Genomic DNA, 25,257 nt, shown 5'->3' with positions numbered 1-25,257 from the left:
ACTTTGTGTGTGTGTGTGTGTGTGTGTGTGTGTGTGTGTGTGTGTGTGTGTGTGTGTGTGTGTGCGCCTTGGGTATTGTGACGTGTATTCCTGGAAGAAAACTCAAGACTACAATACAAAATTTTACTCTATTTTTGATTAAATAAATAAATGCAGCCTTGGTTAGCATAAGATTCAGTTTCTTTCAAAAACCTTAAAACATCTTTAATTATTCCAAACTTTTGACCGGTAGTGTGTAGTTTTATAGCAAGCAATATAAAATTATCATTTTGTAAACTTCTCAGAGAGCCTTTCTCTCCAAATATGTCTATATGTGCTGCTATTGTATTTCGAGGCCAAGCGCTGTGTAATATTACAGTCTGAGGTGGCTCCTTACTTTATAGTAACAGTTACAGTGGATTCTCTGAGCTTTCCTGGGGAGCAAAGACGTGATAGATGTGAATACCTCTGTCTGTTCTCTACACTAAAAACAAGTAGTTGGGCTACAGATACACACTCACAACACAGGCACTTAAACAGCAAGCAGCAAGTCTCTCACAATTGGGGCATTTCATACCTGTAATAGATGTTTGCTACACACAGAGGGAATCGAGAAGGCAGACGAGTCACATTTGTACATGCAGGCATGAGGCCCGGCAGTAAATGGAGCTCATAATGGCCAGAACATGTTTGGAAGGGCATCTAATGAGAAAGCCCATTAGGTATTAATAGTATTTTAAAGGCCCGGGGAGAGGGATCAGGAGGGATAGGAAAGCTTTGCCTATTGGATACCAGACAGAAACTGAGGCACATTTTTGGGGTTTATTTAAAATTATGAAATGGTATGAAGTGTAATTACAGTAAAAGTAAATATTAGATGTAGCTTTTGTCCATTCCGGATTAAATGTTTTTTGATTTGACCAGATTTATCTTAATACCACAAAAAAACACTAAATGAAATTGCTCCTCCATAATCATTCTGAGATAAAACACCTTTTAAAGTTGATTCATCTAAATCCAGATTAATCAGACAGCAGAAGCTGTGTTTCTCTCAGATAGTCTTTACCGCCAGTGGTCTTCTTTAGTCTTCCATACTGCCTACATCCTTTGAAGCTGCATTAGCTTTCACCCAAGATACTGAAGGTTTTTTTAGCAGCTGGAACGGTTGGTCGAGGTCATAGGTTCGGCTCTTTCTTTCTCTGTAGAAGTGGAAAGAGAGGTTTCTGGATACATCCCCCTCTTTTACTTCCCACCAGACTCAAAGGATGCTGGGAAATGATTAAAGACGAGATTCAGATGAAAGTGATCACTGAAGGTAATAGACTGTAAACTCTCTGCACCATGGGATGTCCTTTAGAACCATTTTTTGGTTTTGCTTGCTTTTAATGGAATGTATTAAGGTTGAATGTATAGCAGGGTTGTAGCAAACAGGATGCAGAAATGCAATTTGAATTTGAATGCAAGGAAGTAAAATGAATTGAAATCCAAAGAAAACAGTTTTTTTTATATATAAAAGCAAAGTTTTTCTAGACAAACTTTAATGCTGGCTTGATAAAGTTTGTAGGTAAAGTCCTTGTTTGAAAGTGCACAAGAAACATTTACTATTGCTATCGATTTTAAAAACAGTGTTGCTGCTTAATTTTTTTGTGTGTAAAAAAATGTCAGGATTCTTTGATGAATAGAAAGTTCAAAAGAACAGCATTAATTTGAAATACAAATCTTTCGTAACATTATGTATTTACTGTCACTTTCGACCAGTTGCATCATTGGTGAATAAAAGTGTTAATTTCTTTAAAAAAAACAAAAAAAAAAACAATCTTACTGATCCCAAACTGAGCCTATACATATGGTAGTCCCTTATTTGTCCATTTGCATACAAACATGATCCTGGATTCAGGTTTTCAGACCTGATGTAATTTATTTAAAATTTAATTTTCAAACCCTCAGTTGCTTTCATAACCCAATCACAATTAAATATTTCTTTCACATTTACATTCTCTTGTGCCCCTTTCTCTTAATCTGGGCATTCCTCATTTTTCAGATGTGTGGCAAGGGTCTGAATTTATCATGGCGACCAGCTTTGAAACTAACAAAATCACAAACAAATGAAAGGAGGGATCGATCGCAAATGTCTCCCAGAATGATGAACTGGCACTTCTGTGAAAAATCAATGGCCTCTCTCTCCACAAGTCTGACGTTGTGCCTGTGACTGAGTGCAAGCTCTTGTTGGCCTTAATTCTCCCACCATCTTTTCTCAAATTATGAATTTTAACCATAATGGGTTTTTTTTGTCTTTTTTATTCAATTTCTCTTTCAGTCTTACATGCATGCCAATTTGATTTGTGCAGAAAGCCCCCAACACTGATAGCACATAGGATAAGCCATATAAGTGAGTGCAGCTGGATGTATTTACAGTCGTATTGACTTTCGCCTGCCTTTATCTGTCTTGCTTTGTGTGGCACTTGCTCATTGGCTGCATGTCTTAGAACTCTATTGATCTGCTATATTCGTTGCATCTCTGTGGGCAAGCCTTTATTAACAGAATCCATAAAACAGACACATGGCATTCCCACAGTGTGCTCAGATCTCCAGAATCTTTTTTCATATCATTCATAATTCATGTGTAACCCTTTAACCTCAACCTCAGCGTAACATGAATACATTATTGACTTTGCTTCTTCATCATACTGTAGATTAACATGTTTGCTACTTCTGGGTACAAATATAATTGCACATGAAATGAAAGACATGTTATGTTATGTTTTTTTTTATTTTTAGCTTGTCTGGTAAACCATCTTGATAGTTAAAACATCTTGAAAGCATGTGCATTGAGTTTATCGGTGGAATATTTTTGTGAGACACAAAAGAAAGGGTCAGTGTGGGTTGAAGCTGACAAATAAATGGTTCTGAGAAGATAACATTATGCACCTTTTTCTTTTGTATGGCACTTTAGTAAAGTTCAGTGTTCAGTAATAGCATTTTTCTAAAGGAAATCAGCCTATAGTCCCAATTTGACAGCAGTCCTATCTCTGATTTTTGTATTTGTGTGTGCGCACACACGAGAGAATTGAAAGAGAGAGAGAGTGAGAGTCTGTAATGACGGTTAGCCTGTCAGTTATGTGAGATAGAGGGAAATCTTTGACAGCTTGAGAAAGTTCCTTCAGTTTCATCAGTGGTGGGAAAGCATGCTGTCACAGGGAAATCTACAGGCTGAAACAGGTATCCATCACAGAGAGAAAATGCTGAGCGACACATGTGAAAATGCTATTTCCATCTAAAACAATAGCAGAGGACACCAGAAAGGATTCTCTATTCATCTGTAATATTCCATCTTCCAAACATAATTCATGATGTTAGAGTTTGTAAAAAAGGAAACAAATATAATTATACCTAATACCTGGCTTAGTCTGAAGCAGTATTGAGGAGTACCAACGCATTAGCGCTACTAGCTTAACTACATTTTTCAGTAGGGTGACAGCATCTCAGTTATTTTCTAAAAAGCTTTTCTAGTAACAAGCTACCTTATACATTAAGTAGCAGTGAAGAGCAACCAAATGCTAAATTGTTATTTTTCTTGTTTTGTTTTTGTTTTTACTCTGACTTACTGTCACATTGTACAGTTAACTATATAGCTGTTCAGTGTGTAGACCTGAAACACAGAAGGGAATTTGGTAAGACTTTATAATACGTATACAGTAATAAAGTACTTACAAGTCATTAACAAACTATTAGTTTATAGTTTATTCATTGTTTATATATTGTAGTTTCTACATTATTAATATATTAAAAGGTTATATATAATAGTGAGTTCTTCATTCATTGTCACTGTTATTAACACAATTATTATTAATTAGCTCGTAGTTAAGGAACTGTTAATTGGTTATTAGGAGTAAATAATTCTCGTTCTAGATTAGGTCACGGAAAATGGGAAAATGTAATTAATTAGGTGTTTTAAACCAACCTTTATTGGACATTAACTGCATTCATATTCATTGTTAAATAAAATGTTTACAAATATATTAAACACACACACACACACACACACACGTAGTTTAAGGGAACTCCATAGTCATAACTCACTATTTGTATTTAGCCTATTAATATAATAACGATGTAGATACTATATAACTTATAATAGATTTTAAGTACTTAATTACTGTATACTGTTTATCTCTGGTAACATTTACAAATGATATTGCTCCATTAAAGGGATAGTTCATCTAAAATTAAAAATCAATTTATTCACCCTCATCTCGTTCCAAACCTGTATGACATTCATTCTTATGTGGAACACAAAAGAAGACATTTGGAAGACGTTTTTTTTGTTTTTATTATTTCTGTCCACCCAATGAATCACCCCATTGACTTTCATTTTATGGGGAAAAAAAACAAAACAAATGAAACAACAAAAACAAAACATATTTTCTTTTATATTCCGCAGAGGAAATAAAGTCTTGTGAGGGTGAGTACTGTATAAGATGACCGGATTTCATTTTTGGTTGACCTGTTCCTTTAGACAGCTTAAAGGGTTAGTTCACCCAAAAATGAAAATTCTGTCAGTAATTACTCACCCTCATGTTGTTCCAACCGCGTAAGACCTTCGTTCATCTTCGGAACACAAATGAAGATATTTTTGATGAAATCTGAGTGCTGGATCACTCCTCCATAGGCTGCTAGGTGGCCGAAACTTGCTGGCCCAGAAAAGTTATTAAAGAGATCGTTAATATAGTCCAAGTGACTACAGTGGTTCAATCTTAAGTATATCAAGTGACGAGAATACTTTTTGTGCGCAAAAACAAACAAAAATAACGACTTTATTCCACTATTCATTTCCTTCTCTCTGGGCCTCTAGCTGGTTCACGTAGTGTTTTTGCGCTGCGCGTCTGTGTTACACGTCACCACGCATCACACACATGACCAGCGTCGGCCAATAGTGAGCCTACGTGGTGACGTGTAACACAGACGCGCAGCGCAAAAACACTACGTGAGCCAACTAGAGGTCCAGAGAGAAGGAAATGAATAGTGGAATAAAGTCGTTATTTTTGTTTGTTTTTGCGCACAAAAAGTATTCTCGTCGCTTGATATACTTAAGATTGAACCACTGTAGTCACTTGGACTATATTAACGATCTCTTTAATAACTTTTCTGGGCCAGCAAGTTTCGGCCACCTAGCAGCCTATGGAGAAGTGATCCAGCACTCAGATTTCATCAAAAATATCTTAATTTGTGTTCCGAAGATGAACGAAGGTCTTATGCGGATGGAACAACATGAGGGTGAGTAATTACTGACAGAATTTTCATTTTTGGGTGAACTAACCCTTTAATGTTGGTTGCTACTTTTGTTAGTTGCTTGTTGTGTTGCCAACTACATTTTAGAGTAGTTGACTGTTGTTACACTTTTAGCTTGGTTGTTGTTTGCCACTGGTCTGTAGATGCAGACATTTCTCACATTGAAATACACTGGGCAAAATATCCACATGGATTTAAAAATTCCCTGAAGCAAGGTCCAAAGCTAATTAAAGTCATGCAGTGTGAAAACAAATCAGGGGAAGATGGGTGTGTAAACAGAGGTCAGTGCTTCTTTATCTAACAAAGGCAGTTAATTGGGTCAGAACTGTTCTGCTAACAAGTCACAAAAGTTTTTTCTCATCTTGAACTCAGTGTGAGACTATACAGTGTAAGGAGAAGCATTTATTTTATTACTGCAGAATGATCCAAAAATAGACTACACTGTACTTGAACCTGCTGTGGAAATATCCTGAAGCCAGTGACTATCAAGAACACCTTCTCTTTTTAGGCATTTTAAGGCATCATGCAGTAGGTGGAACATTGACTGTTCCAAAAAGTAAGCAACTTTATGTTACTTCCTAAGGAATATTGTTGTAGCCAATTTTATAACAACCATCCTTCATGGAGAAGATAATCAGAATGCATTATAACATGTTCAGAGGAACAAATAATCTCAGAAAGAGTTAACAGAAAGGACATTACAAAAACATGCACTGCCGTTCAAAGGTTTGGGTACGGTAAGATATTTTAATGTTTTTCTCTTAAGTCTCTTAAGCGTATAGGCTGCATTTATTTATTTAACTATATACTAAAAAATAAAAATATTATTTATTATTATTATTACAATTAAATAATAATGTTTCTATTTTATTATATTCTAAAATGTAATTTATTCCTGTGATGGCAAAGCTGAATTTTCAGCATCATTACTCCAGTCTTCAGTGTCACATGATCCTTTATAAATTATTCTAATATGCTGATTTGATCCTCAAGAAACATTTCTTATTATTATCAATGTTAAAAACTGCATAATATTTTTGTGGAAACCATTATGATTCTTCGATGAATAAAAGTTTAAAAGAACAGCATTTATTTGAAATAATATTTACAGAAGAGGATTAGGGCCAAGCAATAATAAAAAAATAAAACCATCTCGAGATTAAAGTCATTATAATGCGAGATTAAACTCGTTAAATTTCGAGAAAAAAAAGTCGAAATACAATCTTGAGAATAAACTAAAAAATAAATAAATTAATATGCCAGAGTGCATTTGGGCCAGCGCAAGTGTACTGGCGTCTTCTCAAGCGTCTCCTTGAGAAATTCCACACCTTGAGGATCAACAAGTTTAATAATGCGTCTTACGGTATCCTGGGAAACCACGAAACCTCGATGAATCGCGCGTAGGGGAAGCCAGCGATAACCTTGCATTTGTCCACTGGTTGTCATTTCATGTTGGACAAAAAAGCGAGTACATTGCACAAATTGGACTGATTTTATCTTCTGAAAAGACCTAGCTGCTTGCAAATTCTCTTTAAAGTTCGTATGCTAATTATTATTCTGTCATAATTAGCTAAAGTTGATAGTATTTCTTTGTTACTGAAAGAAAGTCTAAAATATAGCTTGACTAAGTGATCCAACTCTGCCATGTCCTCTATCAGTTGGCCTAGGCTATGCAATGAACACTGATCGAATGCGTTATTCTCTACATTTCATTTCGACTTTTTTTCTCGAAACACAACGACTTTATTCTCGAAATGTAATGAGTTTATTCTCAAGATTGTATTTCGACTTTTTTCTCGAAATATAACAATTTTTTTCTCGAAACACAACGACTTTATTCTCAATATTTAATGAGTTTATTCTCAAGATTGTATTTCAACTTTTTTTCTCGAAATTTAACAAGTTTAATTTCGCATTATAATGACTTTAATCTCGAGATGGTTTTATTTTTTTATTATTGCTTGGCCCTAATCCTCTTCCGTAAATATTCTTTTACAATATTAAAAATGTCTTATTTTAAATGCATCCTTGCTGAATAAAAGTATTAATTTCTTTAAAGAATAATAAATAAAATAAAAAACTCTTTACTGGCTATTGAATGTAGTGTATTTCATTCTGAAAAGTTTCAATAAAACATAGTTCAGTGCATTTTAAAATGGATTATTCCACGCAATATTTGTGTGTGCTCTATTTTCAAGTTGCTTAGAGTATTACACCATTAATGTAGCAACATGCTAACATCAAACATTATTAAAATCTCAAAGTTGAGTCTTCTGTGCAGAACCATTCCCAATTGCTCTGTTATGAGGTCTCATGATGGTTGTGTGATTAGACAGCTGCTCACTGTTTTGAAACAGAGCTCTTGTCTTCAAATCACAATATTCATTTCAGTGGTTAAAATGAATGGCACTTATATCCACTAGCATTCAAATCAGATCATATTTCATTCATTTCTATAGTATTTCTGTGTCTTTTAATAATCGCTTAAAAAGCAATAGACTGTTTCAGAACATAGTAAATGAGACATAAATTGTAGCTTACTAATCAGCACCATGGACAGCTCCCGTCATCCTCACAGACTCTCTTATATTTATTGTCTTACATTATAGGTTTTACTTATATAATAAATACTTACATAAGCTCACACACAATATTAAAAGTGCATTTAAATATAAACCTCCATAGAATCCACCAATTCTCTTATGAAAAAACATCTCAACATCTCTCTTTACATCATTACCACATTCTCAAGTTAAGCTATTTATCCTAGCTAGTGGGAGGTTGCTGTAAGTTTACCTGAGCTCTCATTGTTTAAAATCACCACTCACTCCTCGCGCTCTTATTCACAGTTCGGCTCGTCTGCAGAGCCAACAGTAGCACTTAAACGAGGAACTCTGACCGTGCAGCTCAGGGTTATCTGTGCCTTTCAGCAATCAGCTCCGCGACCTTATTTCCCAGTGCTGGCACACATTTACTCTCGCCGTCACTATTATATAGGCTTCCTCAATCTCTAGTATAGGCTGACATATGATGTTATTCTGCTAACATGTACGCATATTCCTTTTTCAGATCAAACCCTGTTGTGTTAGGAATGTTTCTGTTCTGATTGGCATGGAGGAATACGGGGTTTGATGTTTATATACTTCATATAGAAATCTGTTTTATAGAAATGCATATAGACATCAAAAGGCCATGAATGGATTGTTTTTCCCCCACAAAAACATGAGCTCAAGGAAAACATGACACTTGTGGTGGATTTTAATAGATAAGATAAACCTTACTTTCCCTTTTAGGTCTAACACAATGTACTAAGACGTTCTGTTCTTTGGCTACATGTATGTTTCCCTTTTGGCGAAAACTCTTGACTTTACTTTGCAAAAATAACAAATATGGGAAATAAAACTAGACAGATGTCTAAACTTGAAACCTTGTGATTATGAAGTAATCAAGAAAACAGAGTTTGTTTCTACCTAGTAACAAGAGGGTTTGCTTATGAAGAACCAATCAAATTGTGGGGAAATTATGTAATGTTTCATGTCATTTTTGGCATACCCCTTTTCTATAAAAACTGCTGTATTCGTGTTCGCTGGTGGGATTCTCTCTGAAATTTGTCTGAGATCCTCCGGCCGTGATTAATTCTTCTTCTGGGGAGAGATTCTCTGAGAACTGCTCGGGAAGATCTCCCGGCCGTGATTAAAGCATTTAGAGGACATTTGCTGCAGTCTGTCTGTGTATTATTGCTGCGCAGCAAGTTAGTTATGGGAACAAGTTAGAGTATAGGATTAACACCTAGCCGACGTCGATGTGTAGATGTGCTAGGGCAGGGTTCCTCAAACTCGGTCCTGGAGGGCCGCTGTCCTGCAGAGTTTAGCTCCAACACTGATCAAACACACCTGAGCAAGCTAATCAATGTCTTCAGGATCACTAGAAACTCACAGCTAGGTGTGTTTGATCAGGGTTGGAGCTAAACTGTGCAGGACAGTGGCCCTCCAGGACCGAGTTTGAGGAACCCTGTGCTAGGGTATAGGGTTAGACTCGGCCGACGTCGACTGTAGACACGCTAGAGTGTAAATATTATAGGAAACTAACGTCGACTGTAGACGTTCGGGGACGTCGATTGTAGACGAGACCCAGGTACATAGTTAGGTTTAGGGAAAAATCTACCACACACTGAACCTCATAAGTGACTGATTAGGGACTGCATTAATAGAATTTCTCATGAGAGACTTGACTAGTAGTTCATTTCATTGGAGTTTGACCATATATTTATTAGCAACATATGTGTTGTTAAAAAAAATGTCTGAGTGACACAGCTTCTCGAACAAGAAAAAAAACTTGAATTAGCTCCATAGGCAGCTCACCAGTTCTGCGTCTGGTATTTTTTGTATTCATTTGATGCACTGCCTTTTGCATAATATATAATAGTTTAGTACTAAGTATATTCAGATGAAATAGTAGGTTCTAAAACACAGCACTCGTCAAAAACTTAATTCAGGATTTAAAGAATGTCAGATAACAGATGCTCTGAGAATGCCTAACAAATAACTACTAATAAGTGGCTATAACACTGGACTCTGTCATGGATGTCCTGACTTGATCCATGACTGTCATCCTGATTACTGTGATTGTGTAACCTCATATATTTTCCCTATGAGACAGTGTTTTTCTATCTCTCCATATGATCCATAATCCATTATAAATCCATAATCCATTATAAAAATGTAATCCAACAATGTATTTGTCAATATAGATGCATAATCCACTGGAATCTTTGCATCACATTCCCGTCACTAGTGTAGTAATAAATGTGCATAATGATGGCCGGTCCACTTTCATCTTAGCACACAAAGCCCAACAGTGAAGTCACAGCTGCTCAGCTTATTAGCTCATTGAATTAGACCAATCATGAGCCAAATGGAGGAAAGACCGGACAACCATGCAACACTTATAAATCAGTCTTACACTCTAATGGAACACTGATGTTTCAGCTCTTATATGCAGCTGATCTAGCCACAGCAAAAGGTTTTCACAGAAATTTTGGCTACAACGGAAGGAAACTGGAGATGGCCTGGAGAAGGCAGGAAGCGCATTTAGTTCCAATTGAGGAATGCAGTCCCTACAAAAAGGGGCCAGCTTTCTTTAAGGTGTTTTATCAGAAACGCCAGCTTTCCTTCCGGGGCGGTCGATGACCAACAGAGCAAGCGGTCATCGGAAAGGGTCGTAGTGTTTATCCTGACTCGCTACATTCCTGGTGCTGGCTAAAGCCCCCCCCCCCCCCCCCCCTTTGTCTCACCACTGACTGAGAACACACCATTAACAGAGCCACAGCTTGACAAGAAAAATGAAGAGAGCTATTTTCTGTGGCCTCGAGTGCCAGGCTGAATAATGAGCAGACATTCTTTCTCTCTTCCCCCTCCATGGATTCACTCCTCCTTGTGAAGACCCAGTCAGAGAAGAGTGTTTCTGTCTCTTCCCTTTCCCCCCCCCCGTCTCGCTCTCTCTTCCTGTGCCCTCCCTGATCTGTGGCTTCTTTTCCTTGGAAACCAGGGCAGGAACAGACTGTGTGCGCACATTCAAGATCTCTTAGTGGTGAATGAGATAAATGTCTCGTGTTGTCTGGTTTATGGATTTGAAGATCAGATATTTTGCATCCAGAATGGTACAAACATTCATAATGAAATCAAAGTAGGTGTCTTACGAAATAAGAATCTTGTTTAGTGCGTTTTGATCAGGTTAGGGATGTGTGGGCCTGCCCATAGGAAAGAAACATCACAAATGGGATATTTTAAATATCTATGTAATTATTTCTCATAGACAGCAATGACATTAAATTTAGAACAGCTGGAATTTAAAGTCAGGTTCAGAGTAATCCTACTCTACAAATTAATCTCAAATTGTGCTCAAATTAGCCATTACACTGAATCAAATTATTCCAAAACTAAATTACCATCACGGGTAGTTTTGGTTTTGTGTCATGCTCATGTTTCATGTCCTGTAAGTCATGTGATCCTGTCATGTGCTCCCCTCATTATGTGTTCTACTGTGTTGTTATGTTCTCATTGGGTTATTGTCTTGATTGTGCACAGGTGTCCCTTGTCTTGTCATTAGTAGTCTGTGTATTTAAGCCCTCATGTTTGCCATGTGTCTTTGTCAAGTATTGTTACCTGTAACCACTGTTTGGTGAGTTTTCTGCTTATGTTGAAGTCTAGAGTGCCATGCCATAGGATTATTTGAATAAACTGTATTTGGGTTCTCCAAGCTTGCCTTCAGTGGACCTTTCATTACAATTATGTGCGCTATGCATGTTTTATAATTATAATTACAATTTAGAATTCTATATTAAGGATGCACAATATTGGATATTGACTAATTTTATTTTTTTACAATTCTCGTATTTGTCATGACAACTCTCTGAGTGTTTGGCATAGTAATGGATATGGACATAGTAATAATGTTGATATGATTAGTCTTGGTGCAATAGATCTGCTATGCTGCTGCTGTTATTTCTGCTGCTGTTGGTTATTGCTGCTGCTGCAGAGCAAGTACGGGACTAGCTACTGCCAATACACACACGACACGCTGCTGTGAGCAAATAAGACATGCTGCTGTGTACAATATAGTGTACAGTACATGAATTACTGAAGCAGATCTATACGGGTGGAGCAGGAGGAGGAAGGTTTCTAAAAGTGCGCTGCTAACTGTTAGCAAATGCTGACCAAGTATTTGAAGGTTGAGCAGCGAGCTCATTGGCTACTGATACAGCAGGAACCAATCAGCTGTGCCCTATAGAACAATGTGATTGCAAGCGCATTGAGGTAAGGGCCTATCAGAATATCTGAATATCTTTTTCATACTGTACCTTATATAATTTTGTAATCTCTAAATTAACTTTTAAAATGATTGATTGATTTTACATTTATTTTTTAGTATTTTATTTTCATTGATTTTTAAATAGTACAATTTTACCATCAGCCATTTCAGTTATTAGCCATAACATGAAAATATTTTGACTTTTTAGATCAGAATTTTCATATCAGTGAATCCTTATTCTGTGTCCGTAATACATGTCAACAATTGAATCATTCTCCTAAGGAATATGAGGAGAAACATCTGAGACAAAGTTGATCTTTTAAATTAAATGAAAGATTTTCTTCAAGTGAATGAGCAATATTTTTTCCTTCCGGTTGTATTGATGGAGTCTAGTGAGTATATAAGCACCACAAAGGTTACAACACACAAGTTCCCGCATACAAACACGAAGAAGAGGGCATTAGTCAGATCCTATATTCTCGAAGTGGCTGTGTTCTCTTCAGACACCTTCCCCAACCCTTGAGTGCTAATAAAATGACGAGAGGACCCGTCTGCTGTGCAGGCAGCGTGAATTCACAGCCAGAGAGCAACCGATGAATCGCCATGGGTGTTTTTTTCTTCACTGTGTTCATATTAGATCGCATGTACAGATGTCTGAGTGTGTTCAAATGTGAATTTGCTTTAGCGTCTGTGAATCGTGAATGCAGCTGTTCATCTCTTTCTCCTGTGTAAACATGTTGTTTGTGTTAATATTTGTCTCCGAATGAGTTGGGATACGAGCGTGCTCGCATGAGGAAAAGGCAACTGCAGCAGTAATAGTTCAGCTGACTGTTAGCTTGGGCATTGGGTTTGTGATATATGGTTATGGCCATTCATTGAGAGCCAATTAGACCTCTTCTGTTTGTGAGAACTATGGAATCCCATAATGCACTACTCTCCAGAGCACCCACGGCGGCTGCCTCCTCCAAAGAAAAAAATAACAGGAAATAGAATTCGCAAGCAGAAGATTCATGTTTACTCACTCATCACACTCACACAAGCTGCAGAAAATGAGCAATGTTCTTCTCTTCTGTCTGTTTCACATAGATAACAAGCCATTTTCTATGGATCCATTGATCGTCGTCTTCTCAAACCACACAGCTCGTTCCTACAAGCACATCTGAGTCCTGCAAGCAGGTAACATGTTTCATTTTTATTTTAGTTTTCATTCTTTTGGAGTCCAAAACTTGTTGAAACCACTTTTAGTTGCACCACAACCTTCCTGCTTTAATCTGCCATTGTGATTTACAAAAGCAGGGGTGAGAAGAGACCAGAGGATCTGCTGTAATGCAAAACCAAGCACAGGCTTTTATCCTTTCAAATGCAGGCAATAATTGTAATACCGTCTGACCTATTTTCTAATGCTGATTAGTGTGGTATTTGAGCTGACATTAAACATGGTGCTGTAATTATGCTAAAAGGTAACAGAGAGGTAAATGCAGGGAAAAGGGTCTCTTTGTTCTGATAGACTTTATAAACTCTACCTTTGGGTTATAGCTTTCCTGTAGCTCAAACAGTAGAGCGTTGGCGCTAGCAATGCCAAGGTCATGGGTTCGATTCAGAGGGAAAGCAAGAACTGATAAGAATGTAAATGTGTACCTTGAAATGCAATGTAAGTTGCTTTGGATAAAAGCGTTTGCCAAATGCATAAATGTAAATGTAAGTGGTGGACTCTACAGATAAGATTTGAGGTAAAGTGAGAGCTCTATCTATAGAAGCCATTAACTTTTCCATAAAAGCAGTTTTGTAAGATCTTGTCTAACAGCATTATTACAAAACTTTGCACCAAGTTCAACAGTGCAGCAAATACCTGAAGCAATTCATTAGCAGTAAATGTGCAGTTATAGCCTGCGTTTTTAAAAGAAGTTGCTGAAATAATCTTGTGTAATCTATGCACCCAAATAAGAAATATTAAGTTTATATTACAATTATATATTTAAAAATATTACATAATTCCACTGTACTTTTAGTGAACAAATGCAGATTTCAAAACATTAATTTATGCATAAAGAAGGCTGCAGATGAGAGAATGCTGTGGTGGGCTAATGAATGATCGGCAGTTGAAACTGTGAAGAACGATGGTACAGATGTACAGCTGGCAGAGGCAAACACCGATGTGAGTGAACATTAAAGATTCATTCAAACAGCTGTTCCTTATCCAGGACAGCACGATCCACTACCATGTGCTCTGATTCTGAAGCTGAAGAGTATGTGAAGCAAGGGTGAAATTTTTTTACTAAAGCTCAGGGTATTACACAAGCAGCGGATCTGTCTGTGCACTGTCTCCAGTGATTGAAGGGTTTACCTCATACTGAAAACATAAAATCCATGGACTAAAAGTTGAAAACTATGACAGCAGCATTTCGAGATTTTGTGCTTGAATTCGACACACAGAAAAAGTTCAGGCTCAAAAAATAAAGTTGGAGTGTACTGAGAATGAGCAGACAGGCCATATTAATATCTTTTTGTATCTCTACAGTTTTTTTTACTCTCTCCACTTTAGAGTTTGATTATTTAGCCAGATATCTGCTGTGAAGTTCAATAAAACACAGCTCCTTAATTATCATTTTGTAATGCTGACAACTTCAAAATGACTCTTATGACTAACACTCTGATGTCTCTTGTTGTAAATGCTCAAGTTTTTCAAAAGGTGCTGTTTTTCAGTCATTTAACTGAACAGTATCACTTGCTTTTGGTAAGTGGTCTTGGCCTTATTTAGGTGAGTAAAGGACGTTTGGTCCCACTTGATATTAGGTGGATTTAAAATCAATCATTTTAAACAAAGCACTTATGTACATTTTTTTTACATTGTACATATATTATTATAATTACCTGCATGTAATTACATTTGTAATTAATTTCTGTAATTACATCTATAATTACACTGTGCCTTCCCTTATCTTTTTACTCAAACTTGAACCTAACTGTACCACTAAACCTGTCCCTAACCTTTCCCGTATCCCAACTCAATAGCACCATAAGTGTTTTGCAAAACAACATAAACACAATAAGTACATTGTACTTATTTTTTGATGTAAGTACATAAAGACATCTAATGTACATTTTACTTGCTTGTAACCACAAGTTCATTGTCAGTGGGAGAAAGGCAGCAGAACAGAGGCGGCACTGAAAGCTTGCCAAACTAGCAAGCATAGAGATAGAAAGATAGAAAAATTATATTCAGATGTGATTTTATTCATAACAAATAAAACACATTTTAGCTTTTATGCGGTCAAAGAAGATATTTTGAAAAATTTCTCAGTCATTCAGTGTTGTTTTGAACCACTTAAATGGACAAAAACAGTTCCTCAGAATATTTTCTTTTGTGTTCCACTGAAGAAAGAAAGTCATACAGGTTTGTAATGACATGAAGGTGAGTAAATTATGACAGAATTTCCCTTTAATAGCATGAATGGAAATATGTAATCTGTTGTGAAAACAAATTTTTGACGTAAAACATTCTAGCTGGAAATGTTCACAAAAATATTGACAGAAATGCTTCTATATGAGCTTTTATCAACCATGTATTATCAGCTATACTATTTTCATTTTCTTTAAAGTGGTGAAAATACAAACTAACTTTAAAGCATTAGTTAACAGTCAACAGTGAAGTTTGCTCTTCTCTGTGATTTTATTCATAAAAAAATCAAATAGGATTTAGCTGTTATGTGGTTACTTCCTTTCAGTGTAGTCTGTCGCTCTCTATTCCCTTTATAGTTCAAGGCATTGCTATGATGAACTAATGAGTAATTTCAGACAAATGTATTAATTTGGTTAGTTTAATTAGCTATCACTCACATCCAACACAGAACAAATTATTTACAGTAATAGTCTCATTCAGATCAGCATGTTTTCACTTGTTAGCAGTGAGCAAAATCAATTAGTATAAGGAAAATGCTTGCACACAAGAGCGGTGAAAAGATTGCTAGCAGAGATTGCCATGTCATGAATTGTGTATCTTCTCAGAATCATGTCATTTGAAACGTGTTTTTTCTTTACACTTAGCACAGTGGACTGGTTTGAATAGAATGGAAGTTCCAAATTCTCAGACTAAATGTTATTCATAGAGTGTTGTTATTCACAGAAAATGCCCTTGACAACATGAGGGTGAGTAAATGATGACATTTACATTTTTTGGGTGATCTATTCCTTTAATGGGCTTGCAGAATTCACCCTCACAAAATTACAAAATGACAAATTGAGCATCATCTAAAAAATATGCCCCTTTTTGCCGACATAAAACTCACTGATGGCTTTTCTCAGACTTTACCGGATATAATAATTTCCGGGATGAAATATTTTGTCCTTTGTCCCTAGACCTTGGTGAAAGGAAAAGGCTGTTATCTGTCAGCAACACAAAACACGTACCTCCCTTGCAGAATCTCAGCCACGCAAAATAATCAGCCAAACAGGAGAGCTACTCCCGCTGGAAATCACGGTAATAAGCCCACCATCCCCTTTCGAAATAACAGCTGGTTATGTTTTTCTAATGGAGAAGCACCATCACAAGCCGTCGCTTCTCGTTCATCAGCAGCTGTTAGCTGTGACTGGAGGTGCGAAGAGAAATCGGCATAATAATATTTGTGTGCTGTGTGCAGAACCAGATCTTCCAGTGATGAGAGCTGTTTAGAGTTAAGGCCATGACCCTGCAGAAATGGTGCTCCTGTCTCGTCACCCTCACACCTGGATTTCGAGACGGGGGCAAGGGGTCCAGGTCGGCTTAATAGTGACAACTCTCACGCTGATGATTCTGGGGTGATACATGTGATACGCACCATCTGCCGAGGGGTCAGTCTGCCCTGACAGGGCCTGTTTGAAACATGAACGTGTGTCTGCATGTGTCAGACCGAGCTCTTGCATCCCTCAAGCTAATTTGGAAATGATGGAAGAGAATCAGACATATTTTCTTCTGCCATTTCTGCTCTATGCAGCTCGGGCAATAAAATATGTTGTTGTTTTTGCCTTCAGGAAAGACAATTTTCCTACAGTATATGAAAGAATTTTCATTTTTGTGTAAAATATCTACATTTCCCTCATGTAGTACCAAACATGTATGAGTTTCTCTCTTCTGTGGATCACAAAAGATGATATTTTGAAGAATGTCTTTGTTTTTGTCCTTTCAGTGTTTTGGACCCCATTGACTTTCATTGTATTGACAAAAACATTCTTCAAAATATCTTCTTTTGTGTTCCTCAGAAGAAAGAAAGTCATAGAGGTTTGGAATGAATAAATTTTCCTTTTAAATCATGAATGGCAGTATTTAATGCTACTTTTTGTTCTCAAAATTATTGACAGAATTGCTTCTTTACGAGCTTTTCGTACATTATAGCAGCTACATACCAATCTCATATTCTTCAGTGTTTGAAAGAATAATCCAACTTGAAAGTAGCGAACAGTCGACAATGAAGTTTGCTTTCCTCTTTGGGTAATTTGGTAAGCTGCAGGGTGTCTGTCTTCACAATTAAAACTTGGACAAAAGTTAAATAGCAGATTTGTTTTATTGTTTAATCGATGAGGTGTTCATGCTGAAGTCAAGCCTGAGCATCTCCACTCTCATAAATTATTAAATTGTTTAGCACTTCGCAAGGTTCAATGGATTGAAACACGAGGATCCAAACGATGATCTTTCAGCTCGCATGCAACCGCGCAGGTCAGCGCTAAAACAACCTCCATCCCACTATAGGCCAGTTTTAGAGCAAACACTCTACATTTTAACAAGAGCTTTGTCTGACCTCGGCCCCCCGTTGTTTTGCAGCGAGTTTGACTCAGCTCTGCTGATGTCATGGAGTTTTCCTCTAACAAACGAGGCACGGAGAAGACAGGAGGAGACAGCGGAGAAAATAAGAAACAAAGAAATCCCACGTGGCATCATTTCACTTTTCAAACCAATGAGCCTTGCTCGCTGCCCTCTGCTTGGAAAGAGTCACAGAAAGAGCAAGATTAATGCAGATCATGTGTCATCACCTGGCAGCTGATCAAAAGATCTCATTGGCAGACAGCATTCGAAAATCCACTGGAGCTTCTTTTTTCTCACTTGGAGCTGTAGAGGCAGTTTCTCAGACACTCGTGCTCTGGGTATTGGCTTTAGGCATGTAGGGAGAAAGGCGTGAAATGGCACTAGCATTCCTTGGAAAATTAAAAGCAAAAAGAGAGTGATGTTGAGACACACTTGTGTTTTGAGACATCAGGGAATACGGTTTGTGGCATGTCGGATGTAGATCCCAGAGCAGGGGATTTGGGCAGAATGTGAGTGGGGTACAAGGGGAGAAGAAGGGGATTCTTTTGAAATTGTATTCTTCAGAAGAGCGAGATAGACTCTTGTTCTTTGTTGCGAGAGTTGTACCCCAAGGCTTTTTGGTGTGCTGATGGGGAGGGAGCAGGTCCCTGTGTTGTTGTTGTGCTGCTGTGCTTTCACTCCTTTTTTTGTCTTGTTATGCATTTATTTTCAATTTTCTTCTCTTTTTCTTCACCTTGTGATAAATTTCCTAAGCATTTTCCAGGTTACAATTAAAAGTGCATTTCACAGTTCAGTGAATCTTTTCAAAGCCAGGTATTTAACATAATTGCCAATTCAGAGATCAGCGCTAGCATTCATCAATGTTTGATTTTAAGAATTAATGCTATGGCACATTCTCAAATATACTAGCATTATGTGTACAATTGTTACAGTAAACTGTTTCTGTTTGCATAAGGCAAGAAATTTGCAGTGCACGTGAATATTTTTGAATAGAATATGAGATGAAATCCTATAGGAATAGTTCCCCCAGAAATAATAATTCTGTCATCATGTTATTCCAAACCAGAATGGAACACAAAAAAAAAGAGGGAAAAAAAGAGAGAAATTAATAAAAACACCTCAAAAGTGGTCCATACAGCTCTATGACAGTTTTTTGTGAGGAAATGTGAAATTTAAGTAATTTTTCACTGAAAATCACCTTTGCTGTGATTCAGAATTCAAATTTGGCACAGGTTTCAAAAAAGTGACATTTACTAATGAAAACCCCCAAAATTGAATTGACGTCCAACCTGCTCCACAGGCAACATATTTGATTTGAGACTTTTGGTTTGAGGTGATTTTACTAGTGACTAATGACTTAAATTTTAGTTTGTTCCTCACAAAACTATCAAAACTGACTTTTTTTTTGTATTCTACATAAAGAAACAATGGCAAAAAGAAATATTTTATGTATAAATAAGGAAATAAAGAGTTGTTTTAAATGGCATGAGGGTCAGTAAATAATGACAGAATTCATGGCATTTTTTGGGTGAACTGTTTCTTTATCTCATTTTCCATTTTGTTTCTTTTGCGCATATTTGCCTAATGCGTTTCTTTCTCAAATCGAGCCATCTCAGAGGAAACACTGTTTGAAGTCATTTGGCCTAACCTTACACTGACATTCAAATCTGTATGCTGGAAAATGCAGACACCTGACCATTGAGAGTGCCTCGTAAGATGCGACTGCTGCACCCTGTCTCACCTCTATCTGCAAAAGTAATTATGGCAAACCACTGAGTGACTGCACACTGGATTGGATTGAAGGCAGCCAATAAAGGTCATGAAAATAAACAAATCTCTCTTGCAATGGAGGAGAGGGTACAGTTTCCAGTGGAGTGCTGATGCTCAAGGCCAGGTATTCTCTTTTACCTTGCCGGTCCTCCAGCAGATGCTGTTCCTCTGCGCAAAACCCTAAAATTCCCCTGAGATGAGACATGACACAAAGAGAGAGACCGAGCTTCAGCGAGGATCACGGGGTGAGGGGAAGGTTGCTGAGACACTGGGGAAAGAGCATGGAAGCAAGTGGGAGGTGAGAAAGGGAGAGGGTGAAAGTGTGAGAGAGACTCTGTGTATTTTTGTGTGTGTTAGAGCTGAGAAAAGCGACTAACTGTCAGGTTTGGTGGAAGAAAAGCTGAATGGGTATGTGCAGCGATGACAGGAGAAGCCCTGAAAATTCTAATAATGATTGTTTATTCAGAATAGTGATTTAATTTAGATGAGCTATTTTGGAGATTCCTACATTCATTGTATTACCTGATTAAAATACTGTTTCTTAACTGTCGAGGATCCATGGACACCTAGTGTGGCGTAATTGCAAGGGATCTGTAGATATATTTTTTTATATGTAAAAAATCTGATACCATAAATTCCATGAAAATATTAGGACAGTGGTTCTCAACCTGGGCCCTCAGCAAACACCCAAAGGAACCAAAAGATGACTTAAAATTATTTTAAAATAAATGATTGTAAATATTAACTTTAAATAATTTTAAAAAGTTCTACACCATTAAATTTTACCTCATATGTGACCCTGGATCACAAAACCAGTCACATGTCGCACTGGTATATTTGTGGCAATAGCAACAATACATTGTATGGGTCAAAATTATCGATTTTTCTTTTATGCCAAAAATCATGAGGATATTAAGTAAAGATCATGTTCCATTAAAGGGACTGTGTGTAGCTTTTTAGGTATTTTATTATCTAAAATCAATATTTTTATTAATAAATATGCCCTCAATGATGTACAAATACCTATGCCAATGATCAGACTAATCCTCGTAAACGAAGAATTTATTATCTTTATATACATGGGACGGGTAGGTCCACGGAGGCTTCCATGTAGTTCCGCCATCTTGAAAAACTATAATAGCAGAGAGGGACAAAAAGTGCTAGACCAACGCGTTTCCACAACGCGTTTTCGTTCAGAACCAGCGTCACGTGACTGAAGCCAGCAGAAGCGGAGGAGCAGAGCAGAGAGAGACGCTTGTCACTGCCCAGCAAGTTTAAAAGGCTGCACTGTACGGTTATTTATACACCGTTCATTCATACATATGCTGAGTTACATGATAAGGAGTCCTCGTCGTCGAAAAAGTCCAAAATAGACCGTAAAAGGAAACGTGACCGTAGATTACAAAAACAAGGGTTAATGTCTGGATAGCTAATGCAGGAGAAAGCTTTCAAAAGAGACCCTGAAGTTGCCTGCTTTCTTCTCGACAGGTAAGTCAATGTTACGGTCTTAATTACAAGCTTTTTTTTCATTGCTTGGTTGTGTACTTTATTATATAGACAGAAGAACATTTATAGTAAAAGTTAAACAGGCTCTTTGATGAATAGCAGCTATTGAGTAAAGTAACGTTAGAGAATGCGCTGATGATGATATCTAACAATGCACGTACTTCAAAAAATATAACGAGTAAAGAAGGCATTATTACTACTAATTACCATAGTTAATGTTTTTCACAGTCAGTAATTCATACTGTAACATTCTTTTTTTCGTTGTTTCAAGTTTCAGTTTGTTTTAAATAACAAACCTGTTCACCCGAAGAAAAACTCGAAGTGCTATTATAAGACATCCTGTCATAGCTTTTTGGTACATAACGGCTACCGTAGATGCAACGCGCATTTGAAAAAGTGAGGCGCTGGAGAGCATTATTCGTTTGAATGCAAAATACAATTTCACCACTAGATGGGAGAAATTCCTACACACAGTCCCTTTAAGATAATTTGTAAATTTCCTACCGTAAATATATAAAACATTTATTTTTGTGAGTGAATGCAGCACAATCGCCAACATAAATGCACAACTTTAAAGGAGATTTTCTCAATGTTTCGATTTTTTTGCACCCTCAGATTCCAGATTTTCAAATTGTTGTATCTCGGCCAAATATTTTCATATACTAATAAACCATACATCAATGGAAAGCTTATTTATTCAGCTTTCAGATGATGTATACATCTCAATTTCAAAAACTTGACCCATGTGACTGGTTTTGTGGTCCAGGGTCACATATTTGTTATTTTAATTTGTCCCCTCAATTACTGTTTTTTTAAATTGAAGAACAGTTTTTTCAGTTTTTGAAACTGCCGTGGTCTGTGGTGTAATTGCAAGGGGTCATTTTATTTTATTTTATAAAATAATAGATAAAATACATGTGGCCAAATGTGTTGAGCAATTAATGGGATGTTTAACACAGGTTGCATGTTTTCTTGTATAACTGGATTTGATTTGTTTCAAATTGGTTTAATGACATCAATACGCATATTCTTTTTTGCAGTGGCTTGATGATGGTTTGACATGATGGGAGTACTTAAAAAAAAAAAAAGATAGAGATTCATGATTAAAGAACTCTTATATAACCTGAATAAATTTGTCTGTAGAATGAAAGGGCACAAATGGCTTTGAATAATAATGAAGATGGTACAATTATTTATTAGGCTGTCAAAAACTTTTCTTCATTGTGTTGATAATTTTAGAAGCAGATTCTGGTCTTGCTAGGCACATAGTCACAGCGAGTCTGTCTCTACTCTGACCTCTGGAATCTACTTGATGTTGACCTCCAGAGTGTGGGGATTGACCGGGCGGGCTGCCCAAAACCATCCGGCTGCTGGCTGGCCCTTACCCAAGGAGTCTCGATCCAACGGATTATCCACCCAAGCTCCAGCGCCGGCCAGCCCTTCAGATGCACTGACAGGGAAAAAAAAGAGCCGTTTCTTGCTTGTGGACCAGTCTTAGGGGATTGATTGTTTAAATGAAGTGCTCCCGAGGGTGAGCCTTTTAAAAGTAGGGCTCATGGACTGATGGAAGACACAAATTTAGCCAGCTGCTTAAGAACGGTTATTAACAACTGATGGTTCTGGAATACGTCAATCAAACTAAGTTTTACACCCACTAATAGAGGGTGTGCATACACACGCCGGAACACACACCCCTCAGCCAGACTGAGTGGCAAAAGAGCCTGCTGCGTGACTGGATTTAATAGGGGAAACTGCGAAAACACGAGTAAAACAACCAATTATCAGTTTAAACTAAAGGTTGGACTTGATATAAGTGTTCTTTACAACTTACCAATGATCCAATGATCCATGGATATTGACATGCAGCCATGAATCGTGTTTCCTGACATTTAAATGTGCCTGATTTCTAAGTTGGGAAATATAAAGCAAATTTGCCTGTGAACGTTGTATATAAATACAATATAGGTCTAAAACCGGGTGATCACTTATTATTTTATATATATATATATATATATATATATATATATATATATATATATATTATATATTAGTCATATTGTCCAGCCCTAAAACTTGTATAGTTTGTGTCAGTGTTCATTTAAAAACAGAGCAGAATATAAGATGGTAAATATTTAATTGATGAATTGTCAATACAATATATAACAATACAATATAGAGGGCATGATTTTACCCCCAAATTCAACATATTGACACAAAATGATAACTGCAAATCCACCTTTCACTGCCTGGAGTCCAGTTGTTTCTGTGAATTGCAGCGATCCTTTTGCTTCTTTTTTTCTGTAACTTTGGCAGTCTGTAATAATATACCTCAGATTTTTTGTCAAATCTATTTGTACTGTCAATCTCATAGCTCTTTCCCATTTTAGATGTGTTTTTCGTTGCATTCACTCTGAACCAATGCAGCCACCCAGTCTTTTTGCCACTCAGTGGGCGTAACCGCAGTCACTCCGGCTGACGGTGACGTCATACCCTCTATAAAGGCATAGTTCACCCAAAAATGGAAATTCTGTCATAGTTTACTCGCCTTCATGTTGTTTCAAACCTGTATGACTTTATACTGTGGAACACAAAAGAAGATAGTTTTATATGTCAGTGTTGTTTTAAACCCCTAAAGTTTAAATATCTATCAAAATATGTTTTTTATGTCCCCCAGAAGACATAAAATCAAACAGGTTTGGAACAACATGAGGCTGAGTAAATGATGACAAAATATTAATTTTTAAATAAACTATCTCTTTAAAGATACTCTCAATATTTTGGGGGGAATAAATAAATCCCAGTTCTAGATAGGTTTGCTGGTCAAGATGACTTTATTCAGATGTAAAAATGTGTAAATGGATTTTAATGGATTTTGAACAAAATATTAATATTTAATTTAGATTAAATGTACTTAGGTTTGCAGTCAGGTAAAAAGGGGCCCTCCAGAAAGTATTAGCTTGAGACTCATTAGGGATTATTAATGAGCTACCAAGAACACACTAAAACACTAAAGCCTATCAATCTATAAATTATATCAATTAAAGCCTCAAAATTTGCATTTCAATATCTGTTTTCAATAGCACATTTAGAAACTTCCTTAGATGTGCAAAGCAGCTGATGCTAATAGATTCTGAAGTATATCTAATTAAGATAATGAGAGCTTTGATGTCTCATGTCAGAAAGTACAACTCCGCAGCTGAGCAACTATGCATAAAAAAATTGGACGATCCATTTCCCCATGAAAACAAGTCCTTGTGCAGCTCTTACCCCCTACCTTCAAGTGAGTTTCTTCAGGGAGAAGGAGAAAGGTTTGTTTCAGAGAAAGAGGTCATGACTACAGCTCCTCTCCATATTCATTTGACCTCTCTTTCATTATAGCCGACTGGGAGAGCCCTGTTACTGTACAATGAATATGCAACAGCCCTCTCTCACATTCAGCACTGTCCTTCATGGATGATAAACAGACTGCAGAAATTCATTTACATTTGTATTGACAAGAGATTTCTCCAATTTAATCACCTTATTTTCTCATTTGTAGCTTTCCTCAAAGTCAGCCTTCTCTCCACTGTTTTTTCTTTTTCCAGGCTGCCCCATTTCCATTTAAATTGAGTAGGACACACGTCTTGATGTAGCAGATTTTTTTTTTTAAATGGCCGTGATGGCTTGAACAAATCTCAGCATCATTGGGAGCTCAGAGGAAATGCTTGCGCCACACTTTATCTATATTTGCTTTGTAATCCGGGTGGGTTAATGTGTTTTCAATGAGCTGAATTGGAATTTCCTGTCAATGGAATGACATATTTTCCTGAAAGTGTCTAGCACTCAAGTGTGGCTGTTTTGACTGTCATGTGCATCATTACCTTTAAAGCTGAAGTTTGTAATTTCTGCATCACTAGCAGTGCCAAGTGATTGTTTTCAAACAGGTTTTCCCTGAACTTATCCCGATTACCATTGGTCACGCCAAACAGATAGCCCCGCCCCAAACTCACTGCATTGGTTGAGCCACTGGCTGCATCCGAAAGCTGAAAAATGCTGCCTTTGGAGGATGGCACAAGGCAAGGCACCCAAATCCAATGTTAGCTTTTCTTCCTGTCTCCTGAGATGGCAGCATAGATGTATCCTTCTCT

At 37.1% G+C, this 25,257-nt stretch overlaps 1 protein-coding gene across 2 annotated transcripts in view; it reads left to right on the top strand.

The window, feature by feature from the left end:
• Nucleotides 1-25,257, top strand: part of mgat4c (mgat4 family member C) — a 118,074-nt gene that overhangs the window by 38,287 nt on the left and 54,530 nt on the right. Inside the window, exons 1-2 of one of the 2 annotated variants that reach the window (XM_084125229.1) lie at nucleotides 1,033-1,294; nucleotides 13,165-13,254. The gene's annotated coding sequence lies outside the window, so the exon portion shown is untranslated. Of the gene's footprint in view, nucleotides 1-1,032; nucleotides 1,295-13,164; nucleotides 13,255-25,257 lie in introns of those variants that run through there. The other variant, XM_084125228.1, reaches the window with a different exon arrangement.

The sequence above is a fragment of the Abramis brama genome (assembly GCF_963993115.1).
Source record: "Abramis brama genome assembly, chromosome: 9".
NCBI classification, from domain to species: Eukaryota; Metazoa; Chordata; class Actinopteri; order Cypriniformes; family Leuciscidae; genus Abramis; species Abramis brama.
The sequence above is the reverse complement of the archived record's forward strand: the minus strand, read 5'-3'. Positions and strand labels throughout refer to the sequence as shown.